Raw genomic sequence first — 25,556 nt, 5'->3', positions numbered from 1 at the left:
CCTCGGTCAGAGGTTACCCGCAGAACCTGATCTGGGCATCAGCATTGCGGACTGCCTCAGGTAGGCTTAAATATTTGGGTGCTTTTCGAGTCCCTCAATGTGACGTTGGCATGGACACGTAAACTGTTCTGATTCGTTTATGGTCGGATGTGCGGGTCTGGTCGGTTTTGCCTTTATCTCTTACTGGTAGATCTGCAATTTTCAAAATCATGTTGCTGCCCCGGTTTCTACATCAACTACAGAATTTCCCTTACCCCATTTCAAAACAATGGTTCCGCACTTTAAACTCCATTTTTAATAGTTTCCTCTGGCATGGCAGGGCTCCCCCCCATTGCTTTTGGTAAGTGTTTTCTACTCACTGCATCAGTATTGCTGCAGCAGATATCGAGTTGTGCTATCAGGCGTCGCATCTTCTAATCATTAATGATTGGTGGTACAATATCCAAAGTGACCCCAAGTATGAATCTGAAAAATGGGCAATGGGGGACACTCCTCTCATTTCCTACCTATACAGTGAGGGCGACTGTGGTGGCCTACCTCCGGAGACTAGAATAGTTTTGACTCAATGGGTGAATGAGGTGGTGGGGTAGACCAATAAGGTCGACACCTCTGTGGCAGGGCCACTTGCTGCTGCAGGTGGCTGCATTGAAGGGTTTTGATAGGGATCTCCAACCTGGGCGATGACATAAGTGGTACGGGCCTCAAGTCCTTTCAGACCTTGGAGGCAAAATATCAACTGCATTGTAGACAATTTTATGGCTACTTACAGCTCCATCATGCACTAACTCCATACATTGATGCTCTGTCTGACTATTCCAAATCCAACCCTCTGGAGGTCAAACTTTTTATGGAGAATCTAAGCAAATACAAGATTGCAAAGACATACGAAATTCTCATTTCTAACCATCCGGACACATTCACTGCTCTCCAGTGGGTATGGGAGGCAGATGTAGGGGCTTTGGATGATATGGATTGGGCCAAGGCTCTGCGGCACCCAGAACTGCAGCCACTGCAGCCAGACTTTAGCTGATCCAGCTCAGGTACTTCCACAAGGTATAGTTTATCCTTTACAGGCTAATGCGGATGGGTGTGATCACCTCCCAGACCTGTTTTCACTGTGACACGGGGTTGGCACATTTTTGCATATGGTATGAGGCTGCCTCGCCCTCTAACACTTCTGGCACGGGGTAACCTCCTGTTTGGGTGGGGTGTTGCAATGAACAATCCAGATGGATCAAAAACTCACTCACCTTCACATCACAGAAACATTGGGTGGTAATCGCTGTAAGTTGTCTTTGTTGTTCCTGGGCCTGGCCCTAGTGAAGTAAGACATAGCAAGAGAGTGGACCGCTATTGCCACTCCAACCCTGGCAGTATGACAAAGTGGCCTGGATTACTGCATGGTTTTGGAGGTGGCAGTGTATTAGGCCTGGGACTGTCCACAAAAGCACCCTCGAATATGGCAGACATGGACAACCACAGGGGCATACTGTTGCATCCTGTACACTGTTTACGACAAATGGTGGATGATGAAGTATGTTCGTTTATGGGATAGGAAGGGATTGGCAGGGACTGGGCCAGGGGATATGGCGGTCGCATATCCTTTATCTCATATTTTTAGAATGTGGGTCAAGTAGGGGGGAAATGTGCAGATATGTGCTTTTGTTGTTGCATTTCCTTCTTATGTTTTCCAATTCCTTATTTCTTGGCATAATAGAACGTGTAAGCTTTACAAAACCAATAAAATTTGTTTTAAAGAAACACAAAGTGAATGATTTCTCAAAGCCTCACCGATTGGGACCACAATGTAATTTCTCATTAGAACTTAACATTGCCATGTAACAAACAGAATGTGTCCTACTTATAAGGTGTCACAGGAGCACCGGCTTTGGGAACTGTATTGTATTGTAAATGCTTGAGGGATAGTGCTCACAAATGTTATTTTAAACTGTATTGTTCTTTTTGCCACACGATTTGGTGATATTTAGGTCTTTGCACGTTCATACCAAAATGTAAGGGGTCCATTGTATTTTACTGTATAAAATATTCTTCACCTGGGTGTTTGTATAATTTTTCCCTGATCTTTAGAAGATGTCAATGTTGGTTTGATTTCTGAGGGGCTCACTTTCCCCTGATCTTTAGCAGTCGACACAATGTCAGACTGGTCTCTCATTTATGACCTATTTACTGAGATGCATTGTACTCTGTTCTACAATTTTATGACTTGCATTTCATTCTGATGTGGAGAGGGTGTGACATATCGGTCAGACCTAACGACTTTGAAGCTGGGGAACCACACTATGTGATTCAGGGCAAATCACCTAATCACCTCATGCCTAAAACAAGTGAATGTGTAATGTAATTAGTACTCTTGTAGAGCACTCCAATACCTCCAGGTCGAGTTTGCATAAATATGCATTCTAAGATTCATGCTTTTATATGACAAATGATTAACTGTCTCTGTCATTGATGTGGCTTTCTGTAATGTCTTTAAATGTCTAATTGTAATACTTGTGAGTCTTCATTGTGAAGCCTGATGTTCTTTACATTTAATTCTGAAATATTATTTGATATTTAATTTACATGTTGACCAAGTCAAGTTGTGGAGCACCAAAATCCCATAGAGGATTAACATCACTCCTAGATCATCAATGAGTAGTGCTTTAAATTGGAAACTGGAAAGAAAAGCTCTACATCAGTTATCTGGTAGCAGAGGATGGGTACATACTGCACTTGGATGGTTTTAAATAGATCTAGGATGGGTAATTGGATTTGGAAGGACCTTTATGACTCAGCAAATTAACTCCTGAGTCAGTCAGTCAAATACTTTCATTCAGCTAATAGCCATAAAAGTAAAAAAACAACAGCAAAAAGACACAAGTCTATGCGAACAGATAATATAAAATCACAATAAAATTATACATGTGTATCTCAGAGTACATAATGCAATCTTATGACACTAAAAAACTGACCATATTGTAACAGTCAAAGCAAGGCTCGATTTGACAAAGACTTCAAAAGGTTGTTACAACATGGACAGGGGCTCTAGTCTGAGGTAGAAGATTCAGGTTTCTCAGGAAATGCTAAAGTTCAAGGCACTTGGAGGCCAACTTCAATCAGAGTGGATTTTATGTCTGTCTGGCTGTTCTCCCTACTCCTGGCAATGCGATTTTTGCGGGAGTATGCAGTACATAATAGATTGCGGTGTTATGGGACGCGAATTAGCAGCATCCGAGAACTGATTTTTATAATTCAAGAGTACGCGAGGATATATATATATTTTTTTATAATTTGAGATTTTTATCCCCCATTTCTTAAACTCTCCTTTCTCTGATTTTATTAGTTCCTCAACTTCAGGGGAGGACCATGTGACTAGGGTTGGCTCATTTACTTGTTTTCCTTGTGGTGCCAGAAATTCTATTGAAATTATTTCTGAAGACTTTAGATGATCTATCGTTTTAACACTCTGTGAGAGGAGGCCTCTTTTTGCATGGTTAGCCCCCTGCTTTTTGCCTGATGTTGATGTGTCCCAGAAGTTGTGGTGCACAGGGCCCCTGCTAACCAGAATCCCTGGACCAGAGCTCTTTCCCTAAATCTGTTGTGATGCTTGACACAATTGGATACACTCTTAAATATCACTGTAAGTCCCCAGTAAATGGGTACACCAGTACCCAGGGCATGGGCTATTAGGGGTAGGCCTCTGAGGGCAGCAGCACTGATTGTGCTACCCTCTAGGGCCCTGCACCCTGATGCACCCAGCACTGCCACTGCAGGCTGAGTGTTCTCGGGCAAACTTAAAAAGACAAATGTTACATTGCACGCTCCCTATGTGCCCTGTCTACCCTACACTGCATATGTTATAGGTAAGTCACCCCTCTGGCAGGCCTTACAGCCCTATGTTAGGGCACAATTGCATGAACAATATGCCCCCACTGTGTCCTTGCTAAACCTGGGACATAGTGAGTAAACAGAGCAGCCATTTTAAGTACATGTACTGGACACTGGTCAAACATGAGTTCCCCAGCTACATGATGGCCACTCTGCACCCGGGGTTGTTTGGTATCAAACATCTCAGGATGACAAATCCAAACTGGTACCATTATTGTATTTATCTCTGAATGTACCCAGGGGTCACCTTAGAGGTGCCCTCTGCAAAAGCTAACCTAACTGGCATGGTTGCTGACTGGTTCCATCCAGCATGCAACCTCTAGACAGCCAATATACAAACCTTGGCGGAGAGCCCTGTCTCTCTCGTTTGTAAGACAATGCCCTTCCTAGGTGGAGGAGCTAACACCCCCTCCCTCAGGAATGTGCACTCTCCTGGCGGGGAGCTTGAAAGGGCTACTGCCCTTGAAACTCGAGCCCCAGACCTGCTGCTAGCAGCAGGTGGCTTCCCCCTTTGTCAACCACCACACAAAGGGTAGGAGGAGGTGTCTCACTGAGTATGCACCACCCCTAGGGGCTTGCATACGAAGTGGACCCCCCATTTAATTTTCCTCCACGTTGGATGGCAGGAAAATAGCCAATGAGGTTTAGGGAAGTGGTCACTGTAGTGGGTATAGCCACCCAAAGGTAAGTGATTTTATATGCATTTTTCTATGTGGCTTTCTATTGATTCCTATGGTGTGTAATTATGCACAGAAAGACTAACTTTATTAAAACTTTGCAAAATCATGACTCAAAAAGTACTTAACATATCTTAACCAATTTGGTCTTAAAATGTATATAAAAGTGTGAAGTATTTTTATGAATTCTGGTCTTGAGTTATTCATTGAGTATGTGTGGTGCATGATTCATATTGTGAGTACAACAAATGCTTAGCACATCTCCTGGATTAGCCCATCTCGTCAACCAGCTACCTTAAAAATTGGAGCATAAGGTGGTCTAATTTTTACCTCTGGAAACCAACGTGTGCTTGCCTGGACCCCCTGCACAGTGTGCCTAGTTTTTCACACTACATTGAGGGCCATTCTCCTACACACAGTAATTTTATTATTATTTTTGGTTTACGCTGCCTTGTGGTCCTTTAGACCTATACCCCAGCACCAATAGCAATTCATTTATGGCTGTTTCGCTTGCTATTTCTGGAGAGTTCTCATTTTAGATGTGAAGCTTTTCATTATGTTTGGGAATGATAATCTTACATTCCCCCTCAACTAAAGGGGGTTTAAATAACATCTTAATTGTTTTTGTGTCTTGTACAAGTCCCACAAGTCATGGACTCCCTGTTCTATAGCTGTTCGAAGACGCTTGCACTTGTATAGCTATGTGCAGGCTGATAACTTTATTCTTAAGCCCCTCAATTGTGTTTAGAGTGCTGCCCATTGTTTGTGTGGCTGCATCGGGCGTTTCCCCAGGAGGCTAGAAAGGGGGAGGGGGATGCCCTTTATTACTGGGGACGCTTTTGTAACAGTTTAAAAAGCACTGACAGTACCTTGTATATCCAACAGTTTTCAGGTGTAGGAGACTGGCCTGGTTTATAGTAGGTACCTAAGGTACTTACACCTAATACCAGGTCCAGTTATCCCTTATTATTAAAATGTTGGCTGTGTTCTAGCAGCTTAGGCTGTCTAGGGGTAGCTGCAGCAGAGCAGCTTAGGCTGAACTAGGAGACATGCAAAGCTCCTGCAATACCACTATAGTTACACAGTACTTATACACAATAAATGACAATACTCAGTGTTACCAAAAATAAAGTACTTTATTTTAGTGACACAAGGCAGAAATATCTTAGAGGCAATACTCCTTCTGGAGGTAAGTATTATACACAATATATACACTAGTAACCAAAATCAGGTAAGTAAGCAGTCACAGAATAGTGTAAACAGTAGAAAATACAATAGATTGCAATGGCCTAGGGGCAACACAAACCATATACTAAAATAGTTAAATGTGAATGTCGAATTCCCCCTCCTAGGCAAGTGTGGTGTGTAGAGGGGCGCTGGGAGTGTAGGAAAACACCAAAGGTAGTAAAGTACCCCACCCCAGAGCCCAGGAAAGCAGGAGTAAAGTACAGCAAGTTTCCTCAGGACACACTACAAGTGGTGATAAAGGATTATGCAAGAACCAAGCAAGACTGCAAGCAACAAACAATGGATTACTGGACATGAAGACCTGTGGAGAGAGGAGACCAACTCCAGAAGTGTAAGAGAAGTCCAGGAAGGACAGGAGCCCCTGCCAACCTAGAAAAAGGTGCAAAAGTGGATTCTCCGGTCCGAAGAACAGTATAGAAGTGCACCAAAGCAGTTGGCTGCAGGTTCCTGATGTCCCACGTCGAGTTGTTGGATGCAGGCTGTTTGCGTCGCTCGATTCCGCCAACAAGCCTTGGTTCAAGCAAGTCCGCGGTTTGTGTCAAAGGAGGAGCTGCCTGGACCCAGGAGGGACCTGGGGGTCTCAACTCAGACTGAGGAGGCAGAGGGGGCTCTCAACATTTCAAAGAGCCCTCTGAAGACCAGGCGGCACCCACGGGAGTCCCAGAACATGGGGACAAAGAAGATGCACAGTGCGGTCATTCCAGCACTACACTGGAGGGTCCCACGCCGCCAGAGAACAACTCAGGGAGCTGTGTGTCGCAGGATGGAGTGCTGGGGACCTGGGCTACGCTGTGCACTACGAACTTTTGGAAGACGTGCACAGAAGCCCAAGGAGCTGCAAAAGACGCAGTGCACAGGGGTAATGTTGCAGCACAGGGAGGGAAGCTCTTACCTCCACCAAATTCGGACAGCTGGACCTTTGGACAGTCTGGGTCACTTTGGTCCACCACTTGTGTTCCAGGGATCAAGCTCGTCGCCAGGAGAGGAGTCCCAGAGTACTGGTTGTTGTCACAGAGAGGTGCCTGCTGAAGCAGGGAAGCAACTCTGTCACTCCACTGGAGATTCCTTTGGTTCTTCTGGTGCAGGGTGAAGACAAGCAGTCCTCAGAGCATGCACACCTTGGAAACTGTTGCAAATGCTGGCTGAAGTTGCAGGTCACAGTAGTCGTCCTGAATACTTTGTTGCAGTTACATCGGTTCCTGGAGCAGTCTGCGGCTGATCCGACAGTCAGAAGATGAAGCAGAGGATGCAGAGGAGTCCCCGAGGAATCTTGCAAACTGAATCTGAGGAAAACCCAGAGGAGAGACCCTACATAGCCCTGAGAGGGGGATTGGCTACCTACCTAGGTATGCACCTATCTGGAGGAGTCTCTGACGTCACCAGAGGGTCCCCACAAGTTGGAATCCAAGATGGCTAATGCCAGGGACTCTCTGGAGGAGCTCTGGGCACCATTGGATGGTGATGGACAGGGAAGTGGCCACTCCCCTTTCCTTTGTCCAGTTTCGCAACAGAGCAGAGACTGGGGGTCCCAGAATCGGTGTAGACTGGATTATGCAAGGAGGACACAGTTTGTGGCGTTCAAAGCATTTCCAGAGGTTCTGGGAGGCTACCCCTCCCATGCCTGTAACACCTATTTCCAATGGGAGAGGGTGTAACACCCCTCTCCTAAAGGAAATGTATTGTTCTGCCTTCCTGGGATTGAGCTGCTCAATCCCCAGGAGGGCAGAAACCTGTCTGTGAGGTGGGAGCAGCTGGGGCTGCAGTGGAAACTCCAGAGAGCTGGTTTGGCAGTACTGGGGATCCCTGGTGGAGCCCTCAGTGTGCATGGGGTTGGCCCCTGATACCAGATTTGGATTGGGGGGAGTCAATTCCATTATCTTAGACACCTCACATTACCATATTCGGAGTTACCATTGTGAAGCTGCATATATGTATTGACATATATGTAGTGCACACTTCTAATGGTATCCCTGCACTCACGAAGTCTGGGGAATTGGCCCTGGGCAACGTGGGGGCACCTTTGCTAGTGCAAGGGTGCCCCCACACACAGTAACTTTGCACCTAGCCTTCCGTAAATGAAGGTTAGACATATCGGTGACTTATAAGTTACTTAGTGCAGTGAAAAATGACTGTGAAATAGTGTGTGCACTATTTCACTCAGGTTGCAATGGCAGTCCTGATGAAAGGTTTGTATGAGCTCCTTATGGGTGACAAAAGAAATGCTCAGCCCATAAGGATCTCCTGGAACCCCCAATGCCCTGAATTGGAACCCGGAGTCACTAAACTGTAGTGACCAATTTGGTAAGTAGAGAGAGCATAAGCAATGGAGTTCTGATTAGCAGAACTTCAGTGACACAGTCAAGCATACTGACAACACATATAGGCCACAAACTATGAGCACTGGGGTCCTGGCTAGCAGGATCCCAGTGAGACAGGTAAAACAAACTCACAAATAGGGGTTTAAACTATGAGCACTGGGGTCCTGGGTAGCAGGATCCCAGTGAGACAGTAAAAACACACTGACAAACTCACAAACAGGCCAAAAATGGTGCTAACCATGCTAGAAAGAGGCTACTTTCTCACATCAGGCAACAATAAAAGTGCGAAGATAACTCTAGAGATTAATGTACTTGCTAGAGAGAGATCAGAGTTTTGTCTCATGGCAGTTTTGACTCATCTAAGGTAGCGCAGAGGGTTAATATTCCTGCTGCAAAGAACGTGTACTATGCAAACCACAGAACAGTTTTTTATATGCATAGCTCAGTGAGTTACTGCTTTTGCCACAAAGATCCTTTTGTTACTGTGCAGTTCACAAGTTACCATCGTAATCTAGCACAGTAAGCTATGAGCTACCATTGAAGAGCTGCACACAAACAGATTGGTACAACTTGGAAAGTTATGTTATTTCTCATTCTTTCAGTATCCTAAAATTGGTAAAAGGTGTTTGTTTGGTTAGAAACAAATTCTTATTTGTAAAGTCAACCCGAACCACTGTGTTATGTTCTGAATCTTAAGTTTATGCTTTCCCAGGGCAAGCATTCTTAAAAATTGCCTACCAGTATGGATGGCATGTGAATCCTACAACTTGTAGTCCCCTTTCTCTTATGTAACATTTTTGAAACAGTGATTTACACATATATGATTCAAGTCTTTATTATGTGTGTGTGATGTAAAGCGCTCTGACACCCTACACTGGTAAGAGAGGCGCTATAAAACAAATGAAATACATGAGAGAGAGCAACTGTAGGGAGATGAGAGCCACTGTTGGGGGATGATAGTGAGGGAATCATTGATGAGCCCCAATAAAAATTGCCTTATCCTGGTGCTCTCTAAGGTCATCATTTACAATGCTTTAACAACTAATACAATTGAATATATAATGAAAATTGTGTTGTACAATGCACCGGTTTTGCAATTTTTTCTCCAATTGTCTTGGAGGAGGGACCCCCCAAACCTCCTTCTAGTGGTCAGGCTCGTTCCCTGCACTGACTGCCTATGCACCCTACTGGGGCTGGTCTGACAAAAATTGCCAGGGCTGCTTTGGGTTCCCAGTCCAGTCCTGTTTGTGTTGCCTTTTCTATGGGCACGAGTGACTGTGCTTGAAAGTCCTGATTCTCATTCTCCTGGTTAGGCGATGATTTTTCACCTACTCCATTTGCAACCTGCTTGGATTTATATTTACAACAAACATCAGGGATACTTTTTGTGATCGAGTTGTTGTAACTATAGGTATAACAAGATTTTCTATTGCTTCAGGGCTTCTCTCTTACCAAATGTTGGACATATTCTGTCTGGCTTTACAGCATTATGAACCGTTAAGATTTTAACATTTTTATTCCTGGACTTTCTGAGCTTCCACTCTCTCTTGCTTAAAGACTTAGGCCCAGATTTATAGTGGCCTAGCGCCATTCAAACGCCATATTAGCGTGATTCTTTTGAGACTAATGTGGTGTTGGAAGGGCAAAAACGCTGCACCATATTTACAAAGTAGCGCAATGCTTGCATTGCACCACTTTTTAACCCCTTGCGCCACATTATGCCTGCGGCAGGCATAATATATGCAAGGGGGCATTCTGGCGCTGGGGGGGTTGTAAAAATGGCACAAAGGAATCTATGAGCTTCCTTTGCGCCATTTTTATAGCCATTTTTTAATGCCTGCTAAGTGCAGGCATTGAAAAGAGGCTCCAATTGTGTTCAATGGGCCTCTGGGTGCATTGCAGGATTAATGTCAAAATTTCTGATGCTAGTCCTACAAAGCGCCGGACTAGCATAAAAAATTATGACGCTAGTCCAGTCCCCCTGAATACCGCCATGGTGCACCGTATTTTAAATACAACGCACACAAGGTGGTGTTAGGAGAGCGCTAAGGTGTGCAAGAAAACTGGCGCTGCACTAAGTGCAGCACCACTTTTCATAAATCTGGTCCTTAGGGCCTACTTTAGAGTTTGGAGGAGGGGTTACTCCGTCACAACAGTATGGATATCACATCCGCCGAAATATAAATCCCATAGTATATAATAGGATTTAAATTTCGGTGGACAGGATATCTGTCACCACTGTGACGAAGTAACCCCACCGCCAAACTCTAAATCAGGTCCTTAGTTCATCTTTTTGACTAAGGACTGGTCGGGGTCTTTGGATCTGCAAGGTTTGCCACATTCTTTGATCATGCAGTTCTGCTGTGATGCAAACAATATACTGGCACTGATGCTGTTTTAAGGTTGGTTCATTGAATGTTATGACGTCAGCATTCTTATTAATTTGGGTCTCAGTCGAGGTCATATCCAAATGTTCCTCATTAAACATGAGATTTGAAAGAATCTTAACCATTGGTTTTGTATTGCTGGAACTGTGTTCCGAGAAAATATGTCCTATCTGAGCTTTTTTGGCTTTCAAGAGGATGTGTTGGCTGGTTAAATGGTGGAGACTTGACATAAAGGCCCATAGAAGTGTAGTTGATTTGTATTTCTGTTAATGGGGTATCCAAGACTCCTGAGAGGGAGCTCAATGTGTTCAACAATCAATCATTTACTTTGTAAAGCACAGCATTATCATCCCTAGGGGTCTCTGGGTGCTGAAGGTAATGTGTCTACGTTGCAGAGCCACGTCTTGAGTCTCCTTTTGAAATCTGCCAGGGAGGGTGCCATTCGGAGGTGGGTGGCAGGTTGTTCCAGGACTTGACTGCGATGAGGGAGAAGGAGCGCCCTCTGCTGTGGCTGCAATGGATGCAGGGTTGTATGTACCAGGGTGAGTGAGACGGAGCGCTGGTGTCTTGTGGGGACATGAAAGCTTAATAGACGGTTGATGTAGGGTGGCCCTTAGATGTGTAGAGCTTTGTACGCAAGTGTGAGAATCTTGAACTGACATCTCTTCTGGAACAGGAGCCAGTGGAGGTTTCTGAGGTGCGGGTTGAAGCTGGTATGCTTGGGGAGGTTGCGGATGAGTCTGGCTGCAGTGTTCTGTACGGTCTGGAGTCTTTTTGAGGAGTTGGGTGGAAACTCTGGCCTATAGACTGTTGCCATAGTCGAGGTGGCTGGTGACAAGGACGTTTGTGACAGTCTTTCTGGTATCGGTTGAGATCCATCTGAAAATTCTACTGAGCATGTAAAGGGTGTAGAAGTAGGAGGAGGCTACTGAGTTTACTTGTCATTTCACGGACAGTTGGCTGGAAAGCATAAACCTTGATGCACTGTCCGAGCCACCTCAAATTGTGCCCGTGTGATAAGGCTGTTTAAATTTGTTAACTTTTCAACTATCCCTGATACAAAAAGAACCAGTGTGTTTAGCAGATATAATTTATGAAAGTGTACCCAGGTGTTTTGCTTTGCGGCCCACAGATATAAATTCTCCCAGTAACAACTTTCTCCTTCTATGAAAAAGCAGAGGGCACAGAATCCTATAACTTTCAGCATCAATCTGTGCCTCTATATAGGGTTTTTGCTGACTTTGCTGTAAAAGATCCATTGTGATACAAATATAGGGATCGAAGTCCATGCTCCTCCTATCCCTGCATTCACAATCAACATTATTCCATAAAACCTTTAAGTGGAGCTATAAGAGCACAGCATCATAAGAGCACCGCTCTTCTTATCATGTACTGCAAAACCACTTTCCATTTCGGCCACACTTAAAACCAAAAGCATTCCAGCATTATGCAACAATGCTATGTGACATAAGCAATTCATTCTTTCACTTTCCTGTACTCTAATCAACACTCAAACACAGCTGCACGATTTGTCAAGAGCACCTTACACATCATCACGCAGCACCAAAACTTTATGGCCAGACTCCAATCCTGCACTCTCCCAACAAATGACAACCTAAAAAGTAGAATTATACCTGTTCTACGAAAGGCGCTTCAGTGCTTCAGAACCTTGTCTAATGTATGAAGCTCTCTCTCTATACATAAGGAACAATAATACACTGCAAAGTTATATCTTTAGGAGAGTATATACTTACTGTTAACATATTGTGATCTCCCCATGTGTGATTGAATTTCAGCACCTATTGTGTTGAAAAGTGGTCTCAGGGTACTGATGTCCCTCCAGCAAAAAAAAATGGACCCATACTTGTAGAAAGAGAGAGTTCTAGATTCAAGCCATTATGGTAGAAAAGTGTCTCCTATGTTCAACGTGAGTTTAAAGTAACAGACTGTTATTAAGTTATTGTCAGAAATTCTGAACCATCTGCGTTGTTGAGATTAAAAAAAACGTTTGATACAGTGCTTAACACCACAGCTTTCACCCTGTATAAATGCTATAAATATTGCTCAACCTAACGGTAATCAATATATCTACCTGAAAAAGATGAAAGATTGAGTTAGCTTTGAACCTATGACCTGCAGATCATACCACATATTAGCTACACAGTGCTTAATTTGTTGGAGATGGCATGAGGTACATGGATCCCTCTACGTTTCCCTACCCACAGTGCCCTGCAAACCTCAAATTCTGGCTAAAGCCACACACTTTCCTCACATTTCTGTGAAGGAAAGTTCAAGGCTATGCAAGGATCAACACAATTCTTACTATTCAGCATTCCCACACTTGCTGTAAAAACGGTACCCCATATGCAAGACTGGGCAGAGCACCAGGAGCGTCATAGTGAATTCCCCAATACATTTCTGATAGAGATCACAACCTATACCCATACACAGAAACGGGTTACCATGTGTTACTATGGAGGAAACACAAAGGGGCTACTTTGACAGAGCAAGCAGTGGGGGAATCAACCAGAAAGGAAGCTGTAACAGGTTGTCAGATGTGCCTCTGAAACGGCTTGGTTCTTTTCTATGAATTCATTATAAAGAACATAAAACATTGCATACACTACAAGTATGCTTTACTGGTCATGTAGAATCAGGTCGGGAAATACTCCAGGACGTCTTTCCTTGTCCGTCCACTGCTTTCTAGCCCAGGTAGGCCCACGGGGAAACAAAAATAGGCCTTAAGTAACCAGACCACTTAAAACAAGATAACCCCTCACCTTCACGCGTGTGACAATCAATAAACAGAAGCCGTCGTGGGTTTGGCCTGCTAGACAACCCCACAACAGATGAGTCTCTCACTTCGAGTTACCCTTTTGTACAGCCCCGACTTTCATTCTCGTTTGCGTCCAACCTCCAGGTCATGTACTTTACTTACGCAAACCATACCATTGTGCAGAACACAAACCAGTGTAAGCCCATTGCTTAATTCTCCTCACAAACCCACCAAATATCCCCGTCTTCAAAGCCGCCAGATAACCGATTGTGTGCTCCTTCCTGCCTCTTGGGTGAGGCCATGGCCTCATAACAGAGCTGCTACGGCTTGGACCGTAGCGTCTTTCTCTTTCAGCCTCAGTGGGGGTCCGCTGCTGCCTCCAGCTTCCTGGCTCCCTCTGGTCCTGCCCTTTACAAGGTGACTCTGTTCGCCTTCCTCCTCTCGTTCCTAGACCTTCGTAAGGCGTCTTCCTCCTCTGGTGTCACTTCCGACTACCTTGCTCCTGCTGCACACCAGTGGCGGCCGGCAGCTTTGAGGGGGAGGGGGCGCACATATACACACACACACACACACTCATTCTTTCACACACAGACACCCACGCACGCACATCCATTAACAACACTCAGAACATTCAAATATGCACGCACGCACCAAACATTCATTTTAAAAGTTCACACTCATTCTATCGCACACATACATGCACATCCATTAACAACACTCAGAACAGCACGCACGCACCAAACATTCATTTTAAGACATAACACACATTCTTTCACACAGCACGCATGCACATCCATTAACTCATAACATTCAAACATGCACACACGCACCAAACATTCTTTTTAAAAGATCACACACACACACACTTACCTTCAGCCTCGAGGTCCTAGGTAAGCCAGTGAGGGAAAATAGCAGCAGTCCCAGCCTCGTCACAGAGTGGGATGGGGCCAGCGAGACTGCTGACCCCATCCCACTCTGTGACGAAGTGTCACTGATTGACACTCGCCCTGGACGCTTCAGGGCTTAAACCTGAAGCGCCCAGGTTGAAGTTAATGGGTGACGCTTTCCTCGTCATCCAGGGGAGGGCCTCGAGGCACCTTTGCTGAGCCGAGGAGGTCACGCCTATAGGAGCTGTGACCTCCTCAGCCCAGCAAAGTTCAGCTCAGGCAGCCAGGAGTCTGCGCAAATCGTGCATGTCTCACTCCTGGCTGTCTGAGCTGTAAATGAAGAGTGTCTGTCAGGCTGACCTTTGTTCAGCCTGACAGACACTCTTTACGAGAGGCAAATAGGTGGGGGGGGCGTTGCCCCTCCACCCTAAAGGACGGGCTGCGCCTGCTGCACACTCCATCTGCCTCCTCGGTCCTCTTATAAACGAGCTCGGCTCTGGCAGGGGATGTGTCCCGTTCAACCACTAGAATGCTGTTTTGTGTTTTCCTCAGGCCGGCGCAGTCAACCATAAGGGTCTTTTTCCCTTGCCTCTTGATCACAAAACCCCCCCTATAATACCAAGCATATAGATTCAGACAGTGGCGTAACAAAACTTGAGGTGACCCCCTGCAAACTACATGGATGAAGCCACCACCGGACCCCATCAGGCAGGGCCAGACTGGGAACCTAAAGTAACCCTGGCAAATGTTGTCAGACCAGCCCCCATAGGGTGCATAGCGAGCGAGTGGAGCAAGCGAGCCTGACCACTAGAAGGGGGCTTGGGGATTTTTTATTCCCCCAAGAAAATGTGGGAAAAAATGGCAACAATGGTACATTCTACAACACATTTTTCATTATACATTCAATTATATTAGTTTTTAAAGTATCGTAAATGATGACCTTACAGAGCACTAGTATATGGCAATCTTTATTGGGTTCTTCAATGGTTCCCTCATTATCACCCTCCAACAGTGCCTCTTATCTCTCCATAGCTGCTCTCTCACATGTATTTCATTTATTTTATAGATTTTTTCTTACCAGTGTAAGGTGTCGGAGCACTTTACATCACACACACATACACAGAGACATGAATCACACATGTGTAAATCAGTGTATAGCAAATGTTACATAAGACAAAGGGGACTACAAGGTGTAGGATTCAACAGCCATCCATACTGGTAGGCAATTTTTGAGAGTGCTTGGTTTAGGGAAGCAAAAGCTCAAGATTCAGACTGCAACACAGTGGTTAGGGTTGCCTTTACAAATAAAAATTCTACCCAAACAAAGCCTTTTTTTAAAACCAGAATTAGGATAATAAAAGACAAGGAAAAAACATAACTTTCCAACTTGTACCATGCTGTTTTTGTCTAGCTCTTCCATTGTAGTTCATAGCTTACTGTGCTGGATTACAACTGTAACTTGTGAACTGCACAATAACAATAGGATCTTTGTGACAAAAGCAGTAACCCACTGAGCTATGCATATCAAAAAACAGTTCTGTGATCTGCATAGTACACTTTCTTTGCAGCAGGCATATTACCCTCTGCCTACATTAGACTGGGCAAAACTGCCACTAGCCAAAACTGTGATCTCTTTCTAGCAGGTACATTAATCACCAGAGTTATCTTGGCACTTTTATTGTTGCCTGAAAGCTGTTGGATATACAAGGAACTCTCAGTGCTTTTTAAACTGCTACATTGCTACAAAACTAGCTCCCAGTAATAAAAGCACCCCAACACCCTTTCAGCCTCCCCAAGAAACACACGATGCCCGAAACGGCCTTGCAACCAGGAGCTCTCAGGCCATGCACAGTGTACTGTGTTGAGGGGGCCCCCTGGTGCTGGTGGGCCATCCCCGCCCCACAGGGGCTGCAGGGGCTAAAACTATGCAACTGGATTCAGATAACTATATCTCACCATTGGTCCGCAGTTTCAAGCAAGTGATGGGGTTTCAGTAGACAATACTGTAAGGCAAGCTAGGAAAGCGAGACAAGCCTCAAAGAGATTTTGGAACAATTCTTTCAACTTGTGCAATGCCAAGATAGCCTTTGTGTGAGGGTATCCAACCAGAACCATGCCAATGGGAGTTCTGGTGAAGCTAATGTCACTTCTGCACTTGGGAAGTATGAACGCGAGGAGGTGCAGGATGATGGGGAGTCAGTGAGAAAGACAAGCTGCGTCACCAGCTGAAGCTAACAATAGACACCTTACTTCAAGGAGAAGATGAGCAGCCTCGCATATGGCCTTCATCAGAGGTTAGAACTTTGACAAACTAAAGGAGATCTTTGTTTGAGGCAGCTCTGAACCACACAAGGAACTTCATGCATAAGATGGGAAAGAATGGCAAAACTTAGATAAAGAACAGCAGTCATCCTAGGGCAATTTGGATGGCAGGCAGTTTGGATGGCGCAGGAACGCTGACCCCACTTCATGGAAGAGAAAGCAGTCCCTAACAAGAGGATAAATGCAGGACTCAGGGGAAGAAGCATACTTCTTCCTAGAACTCATCATTCAGCTGAGATCCTTGGATTGGCCTCCCAGAAGCACTGTCCTACTTGACATTATGGTTGGGTGTTTCCTCCCCATTATTGAGATGACTGGTCCACAGTTTTTTTAATGAAATGTGTAGGTTTTGTTGTCTCAAATTAAGAGGACACTTGGTTAGATTACTTTCTTGGTGTGAGAGGAGGCCTTTTTTTGCATGGTTAGCCTCCACTTTTTGCCTGATGTTGATGTGTTCTAGAAGTTGGTAGTGCCCAGGCCCCCTGCTAAACGGGTTCCCTGGGCCAGATCTCTTTTCCTAAAACTGTTGTGATGCTTGGCACAATTGGTTATACTCTTAAATACCCCTGTAAGTCCCTAGTAAATGGGTACCCCAGTACCCAGGGCAAGAGATATTAAGAGTAGGTCCCTGGGGACAGCAGCACTGATTGTGCCACCCCCAAGGGCCCTGCTCCCAGATGCACCCAGCATTGCCATTGCAGGCTGAGTGTACTGGGGCAACCCTAAAAGGATAAACTCGACATGGCACACTCTCTGTGTCCCCTGCCCACCATACACTGCATATATTAAGCGTAAGTCACCCCTCTAGCAGGCCTTTCAGCCGTAAGGCAGGGTGCACCATACTATATGTGAGGGCATAGCTGCATGAGCAATATGCCCCCACTGTGTCCTTGCTAAACCGAGGACATAGTGAGTGAACAGAGCAATCATTTTAATCTATGTATTGGGCACTGGTCAAACACGAGTTCCCCAGCTACATAATGGCCACTCTGTACCCTGGCTTGTTTGGTATCAAACACCTCAGAATATTAAATCCAAACTGATACCAGTATTGGATTTAACTGTAAATGTACCCAGGGGCCACTTTAGAGGTGCCCCCTGCAAAAGCTAACTCTAATTGGCAGAGTTGCTGGCTGGTTCTATCCAGCTGCCACTCCAAACTGCCAGAATACAAACCTGGGGGAGAGCCCTGGCTTTCTGGTTTGTAAGACAATGTCCTTCCTGTGTGGAGGAGCTAAAACCCCCTCCCTCAGGATTGTGCAACACCCTGTTGGTGAGCTTCAAAGGGCTACTGCCCCTGAAACTCAAGCCTCCTGGCCTGCTGCTAGCGTCAGAGGGTTTCCCCCTTTGCAAACCCCTACTTTTGGTGGGAGCAAAGGCAGGAAACCAGACAAAGGGTAGGAGGAGTGGCCTCACTGAGCACGCACCACCCCTAAGGGCTTGCATGCAAAGTGGACACTCTGATTCAGTTTTCTCCATCTTGGAATGGAGAAAAACAGTCAATGAGGTTTAGGGAAGTGACCCTTCCCAAAGGAAGTGGTCACTATAGTGGGTGTAGCCACCCAAGGGTAAGTGCCCCATTGGCCACTACCAGGTTTCCTCCTAAAATGCCCACTCAATTCAGTATTTAGTGGGCTCCACTAGACCAAGTTTTTAGATTTGAAAAGGACTTGAAGAAGATTCCAAGAAGACAAGAAAACCAGCACCAGAGAAACCGCCAGGACGAGAACTGAGAACCTGCTGCACCAGAAGAGGCGCCAAGACCCCTGCTTGCTGCACCAGAGTCCCGACAATCACGACAGAGGAGGAGCTGAACACTGGACCTACAGGCTTCAAGGATCACCCCAGATCTCCCTCCTGAGTGGAGGCACCACTCAAGAAAAGCAAGTAAACTGCAAAAGACCAAGAAACCAGTGAAGGACACTTCACTCAATCACTGATATCTCTGCGACCGGAAATCACCCCTGGACCCAACAACACACAGATGACAGTCTAGAAGTGCCCCCCAACTGTACCAAGTTTGATGGTGCTGCGACCCCCTAGTGGCTGAGATAAAGCAATACCCTGGGTCCTGGTCAGCTGACATCAGACCAGGAGAAAACCAGCACCCCCGGAGCTGACAAAGGATCATGAGGAAGCCCCAGTCGAGGGACTTCAGGAACACCCCGGACCTCTGACCAGAGTGCCCCCGTTGTCCTGCAAGTGACCCATAAAGAGACTTACCTCCAGCGGACTCTGTTGCGCACAGCATCCAAGACCTCCAAAACGCCCTGGGCCTTGCATCGTGGGTTCTGCTGTGTGCCCCCGGGTCCCCACCCCCTTGTGACCTCGACAATCAGTGAGCAACTTCACCACCCTCAAATCAGCTATGCGCAAACACCACCAGCTCATCCGGACCACCAAAAGATCCTTCTACAAAGAGCGGATAGTCAACAACGCACACAACAGCAAGGAACTATTCAACATCATCAAGGAACTCCCCAAACCCATATCCTGCTCCATCGACCCGCCACACTCACAAGATGTAGGAAAGTACAATCTTACCTGGCATGTTACCCCCATTTTTACTGTATGTATGTTTGTTTTTGCCTATGTGTCACTGGGATCCTGCTAGCCAGGACCCCAGTGCTCATAAAGTGTGCCCTGTATGTGTTCCTTGTGTGGTGCCTAACTGTATCACTGAGGCTCTGCTAACCAGAACCTCAGTGCTTATGCTCTCTCTGCTTTTAAAATTGTCACTGCAGGCTAGTGACTATTTTCACCAATTCTGATTGGCACACTGGAACACCCTCATAATTCCCTAGTATATGGTACCTAGGTACCCAGGGTATTGGGGTTCCAGGAGATCCCTATGGGCTGCAGCATTTCATTTGCCACCCATAGGGAGCTCAGACAATTCTTACACAGGACTGCCACTGCAGCCTGAGTGAAATAACGTCCACGTTATTTCACAGCCATTTTACACTGCACTTAAGTAACTTATAAGTCACCTATATGTCTAACCCTCACTTAGTGAAGGTTAGGTGCAAAGTTACTTAGTGTGTGGGCACCCTGGCACTAGCCAAGGTGCCACCACATTGTTCAGGGCAATTTCCCCGAACTTTGTGAGTGCGGGGACACCATTACATGCGTGCACTACATATAGGTCAATACCTAAATGTAGCGTCACAATGGTAACTCTGAACATGGCCATGTAACATGTCTAGGATCATGGAATTGTCACCCCAATACCATTCTGGTATTGGGGGGACAATCTAGTGCATCCCCGGGTCTCCAACATAGAGCCCGGGTACTGCCAAACTAACTTTCCGGGGTTTTCTCTACAGCTACCGCTGCTGCCAACCCACAGACAGGTTTCTGCCCCCCCTGGGGCCTGGGCAGCCCAGTCCCATGAAGGCAGAACAAAGGATTTCCTCTGAGAGAGGGTGTTACACCCTCTCCCTTTGAAAATAGGTGTGAAGGGCCTGAGAGGAGTAGCCTCTCCTGGCCTCTGGAAATGCTTTGAAGGGCACAGATGGTGCCCTCCTTGCATAAGCCAGTCTATACCGGTTCAGGGATTCCCCCAGCCCTGCTCTGGTGCGAAACTGGGCAAAGGAAAGGGGAGTGACCACTCCCCTGACCAGCACCTCCCAGGGGAGGTGCCCAGAGCTCCTCCAGTGTGTCCCAGACCTCTGCCATCTTGGATGCAGAGGTGTGAGGGCACAATGGACAGATCTGAGTGGCCGGCAGGATGAGGTGCTACAATGTTGCTGGTAGTCGTCTTGCTACTTTGTCGTGGTTTTGCAGGCGTCCTGGAGCAGTCAGCGGTCGATCCTTGGCAGAAGTCAAAGAGGGAAGTGCAGAGGAACTCTGGTGAGCTCTTGCATTCGTTATCTGAGGAATAGCTCAGAGGAGAGACCCTAAATAGCCAGAAAAGGAGGCTTGGCTACTGAGAAAGGAGGCTTGGCTACTGAAAGAGGTAAGCACCTATCAGAAGGGGTCTCTGATGTCACCTGCCGGCACTGGCCACTCAGAGCAGTCCATTGTGCCCCAACACCTCTGAATCCAAGATGGCAGAGGTCTGGGACACACTGGAGGAGCTCTGGGCACCTCCCATGGGAGGTACTGGTCAGGGGAGTAGTCACTTCCCTTTCCTTTGTCCAGTTTCGCGCTAGAGCAGGGCTGGGGATCCCTGAACTGGTGTAGACTGGCTTATGCAGAGATGGGCACCATCTGTGCCCATCAAAGCATTTCCAGAGGCTGGGTGAAGTTACTCCTCCCCAGCCCTTCACACCTATTTCCAAAGGGAGAGGGTGTAACACCCTCTCTCAGAGGAAATCCTTTGTCCTGCCTTCCTGGGACTGGACTGCCCAGACCTCAGGGGGCAGAAACCTGTCTGAGGGGTTGGCAGCAGCAGGAGCTGCAGTGGAGACCCCAGAAGGGTAGTTTGGTAGTACCCGGGTTCTGTGCTAGAGACCCGGGGATGCATGGAATTGTCACAATTCCATGATCCTAGACATGTTACATGGCCATGTTCGGAGTTACCATTGTGACGCTACACATAGGTAATGACCTATGTGTAGTGCACGCGTGTAATGGTGTCCCGGCACTCACAAAGTCCGGGGAATTAGCCCTGAACAATGTGGGGACACCCTGGCTAGTGCCAGGGTGCCCACACACTAAGGGCCTTATGTACGAAAGCTTTTTCCCATAGACACAGAATGGGTAAAATCCTTTGGTACATCTGGCCCTAAGTAACTTGGCACCTAACCTTCACCAAGTGAGGGTTAGACATATAGGTGACTTATAAGTTACTTATGTGCAGTGAAAAATGACTGTGAAATAATGTGGAGGTTATTTCACTCAGGCTGCTTTGGCAGTCCTGTGTAAGAATTATCTGAGCTCCCTATGGGCGGCAAAAGAAATGCTGCAGCCCATAGGGATCTCCTGGAACCCCAATACCCTGGGTACCTAGGCACCATATACAAGGGTATTATAAGGGTGTTCCAGTGTGCCAATGAGAATTGGTGAAGATAGTCACTAGCCTACAGTGACAATTGTGAAAAGCAGAGAGAGCATAAACACTGAGGTTCTGGTTAGCAGAGCCTCAGTGATACAGTTAGGCACCACACAGGGAACACATACAGGCCACAAACTTATGAGCCCTGGGGTCCTGATTAGCAGGATCCCAGTGACACATATCAAACACGCTGACAACATAGGGTTTTCACTATGAGCACTGGGCCCTGGCTAGCAGGATCCCAGTGAGACAGTAAAAACACCCTGACATATACTCACAAACAGGCTAAAAGTGAGGGTAACAAGGCTTGAAAGAGGCTACCTTCCTACATGGGCTTATTCCTTTGCTGGCACCTATATGGAACCCACACTATGATTCAGAGATTTACAAATCCAAATGGCACCTATACCTTCCGGTGCCTGGGTATCCAAATATATCGCAACAGTGAAGACCTATTAGAGAGCAAACATATAAATACAATCAGTGCCAATAAAGGCCAGGTGAGCTTCTGGACCACATTACCCCTGTTAACGGCAGGCCGGCTATCACTGGAGAAAATAGTAGCATTACCAGGCTTACTATACTCCTTTGTGCACTTATCAACCTTGATACCACCATGGGTGTTCACATTATTAAATTCAGTATTTCCTGACCACATTTGGGGCAGTAGACATCATAGAGTTAGTTTGGCAAAGCTGCAACTATCGACAGATGGGGGGGGGTATGAGGGCACCGGACGTTAAGGCCTACTGTATGGCTGGACAATTACAGTGTCTAGCATACTGACTGGCCGCGCATAACCTAATGGAAATGTTACATGACCGGCCAACTTAATAGATGTTTGCTCCATAGATTGCTCTGCCTTGGTGCCCCGCCTCTGCCCGCGGGACCATTACTACAGCACAATGCCATAGCCTACTGGAAGCTGGCAATAAAATATACTGCTTTCCCAGCACCTTATGCAACAAATATCCCATTATGTGGTCTACCCACGTCTTCTGGTACCCTGACGACAAGTAGGTTGGACCTTTGGGAACAGACGAGGGTGACTATGGTGGGCACACTGTTTCGGCAGGGCACATTAATGTCACACACTGATTTTGGACATGAACACTGCCTAGCAGAGACACTATTCTTAACACATGCCAGTGTACTCAGGTATGTTCATAAACACTGGGGGGTGGACAGGCATGAAATGAAAACTCACAAATTCCTACAGGCGCTCCACACTATAAGACATGGCAGACACCTTATACAGGGTTGTTATGATATAAATTTCATTTGGAATGGAGAGCATTCACCGTTCCAGAGGTGGCAGTTGGTGAGCAACCTCTGGGACGGTCAGACGTCAGGTTGTGTTTCTCCGAATAAACTTTGTACTTGGATTACTGGATGTCTTCTGAGTCATTTCCCCAACATTTTGGCAACGAGTTTCACACAACCTGGCTGTAAACCTGTGCTGCTTTACTCACCGGCAGGTCAGGACGCTTTTCCAGTGTGCAGAGACTGTGGGTGCTGCGGTCGGCGCTGCTGCGGTCGGCCCCCTGTCCTTGTGCTGTGGTAGGCACCATGTGGCAGTGTCCGAGTGCCGCTTTGATGTCCTGGCCTGAGGGGAGTGTCAGAAGTGCTCCTTCATTACCCTTGCGGCATTGCTCCCCACAGGTCCTAGTGCTGTGCTGCGGAACGTTGGGGTAAACTGTTACTTGGGAGTGACCTGGCACGAAGATAGCTGCTCTTTGTGACTCTGCAGGAGCGGAGAGAGTGCTCACCACTACGGAAGTGGTGAGTTGTGGTGACATAGGCATGTCCAAGGTAAAATCATGGGAGGTGAAGAGCTTCTCCCGCAGTTCGTTTTTTGCGCGTGCAGACGGGCGTGCCTCGCATGCGCACAAGTTTGAGTGTAGTAGCTGATTGTTGCCAGAAACGCTAGTCGTCACTTCCTTATTCTGGAGGGAAACACTAGACCGCTTATTTTAAGAAGCAGCGGTTAACATATATTTTTTTGGTGTTTTTTTATACTCCCTCAGTGCTAAAAAAAACCTGGACTGGTAACTTTAAGAATTAAATTTTACACCTTTTATTTTAACAGAAGAGGTGTAGACAGTCATGGCTGCATTGATGAACATTATCACACCACCATTTATTTTTACAACAGGCTGGTCAACCAGACATTTGTTGGGAGGATTGGATAGACATTGTAGATAACTATATTATAGCTTTAGATGGAGTTTTCTCTAGCCAGGAAAAAGGCTATTTTATTACGTGCTCTTGGGAGTGAAGGTCAAAGTGTTTTTAAGTACTGGCTAGCAGTGATGGGGCCGAATGGTCAACCAATGGATGATGTCTACAAGGAAGCTGTGAAAAGGTTGGAGAACAGGTTTGCAAAAGAGGTTAATTTAGTCATGGCCAGATACAAATTTTATACGCAACCACAACTTGAACATAAGTCTATTGATGAATTTGTAGCCAGGCTAAGAGAACTTTCTATCAAATGTCGTTTTGGTAACATGACAGAGGAACTTATCCGTGACCAGATAATTGTCCAATTCAAGGAAAAATAAATATAGGAGGTACTATGGGCAGCGACAGATCCAACGCTCATGGAGGCTACTGGAATGGCTAAAATAATCGAGGAGTCACAACACTGCATGAAAGAACTGAGCAGGCGGGACAATACTACTGATGTTTCTTCAGTTAGTTCTAGTCATGATGAAGGTGTTCCAAGTGATGTGTGTGTACTTAAAAAGAAGAGCAAAAAGAAGTGTGAATCTTCAGGGATGCCTAAGAATAGTGGAGTCCAAGGTTCTCAAACTCTAAAAAATAAGAGAGATTGTGCACATTGTGGCTGCAACTTTCATGACTCAGACTCTGCGAAGTGTTTTGCAACCAATAAGATTTGTAGGAGGTGTGGACGTAAAGGTCACTATGCGAGGGTTTGCAAAGAACCTAGCAAAGAGTATAAATATTCTAGTGTGGGGGTGATAAGAGATACAGTTACAGATCAGTGTGAGGACATAGTTATTGTAGTAAGTTATGATTCCAAAACTAAGGAAGTTTCTCAGCTTAAGGGTAGAATGTCTAGACCTTCAGCTACCTTTACGGTGTGTGGTAAGGATGTAGAACTTATGGTTGATTCTGGATCTATGTATACTATTATTCCAGAACGGATACTCAAGAAGCATTGGATGAGTGTTGAACTTTTACCTAAGGATATCAATCCGGGTGGGTACCAGGGAGAGTCTATAGACATTTTAGGGTATATGGAAGGTGACATTCAATATGGTTCCAGGTGTGTCAGGGGTAAGGTTTATGTTTCGGCGGGCAGACCAGCAATTCTAGGATGGATGCATAAATTTGATCTGAACATTATGATACATCCTAGGGCCCCCAATCAAGTGTAGGTTGTGGAGGTTCCAACTTTGGATGATGTATTGGCGGGTGCGAGAAAGGTGTTTGATAAGAAGTTGGGATGTCTCAGAGGTTATGTTCATAAAATGCGAGTGAAACCGAATGCTGTTCCTTCCCAACATAAATTGAGGCGAGTGCCTTTGTCTGTTCGGGACGGTCTAAAGTGTCTATTGGGGTAAATGTTGGCAGAAGGAGTTATAGAGCCCGTAGAGGCTTCGGAGTGGATTTCACCTGTGGTGATTACTCAGAAGGCAGATGGACATTTGAGATGTTGTGTTGACTTGCGCTCTGTAAATCTGAATGTAGTGGTGGATATGTTCCCTCTTCCCAACATTAATGAGTTGTTAACTCTGGTGAAGGACAGGAAGTGTTTCTCCAAACTTGATTTGAGGAGTGCGTACCATCAGATCAGACTGCATGAGGACTACAATTCACTCACAGCTTTTGTCACCACAGAAGGGACTTTCCAGTTTAAACACTTGCCATTTGGATTGGCCTCTGCTGCCAGTGTTTTTCAAAGGGCAATGGCAAGAGTTTTGGAGGGTGTAGATGATGTAATCTATTTCCAAGATGACATCTTGGTCATGGGAAAGACAGTGGCTGACCACAATGTTACCCTGAGGTTGGTGCTGAAGAAGTTGGAAGA

Source organism: Pleurodeles waltl, chromosome 6, assembly GCF_031143425.1.
Source record: "Pleurodeles waltl isolate 20211129_DDA chromosome 6, aPleWal1.hap1.20221129, whole genome shotgun sequence".
Lineage (NCBI taxonomy): Eukaryota > Metazoa > Chordata > Amphibia > Caudata > Salamandridae > Pleurodeles > Pleurodeles waltl.
This window is presented reverse-complemented; position numbering follows the sequence as displayed.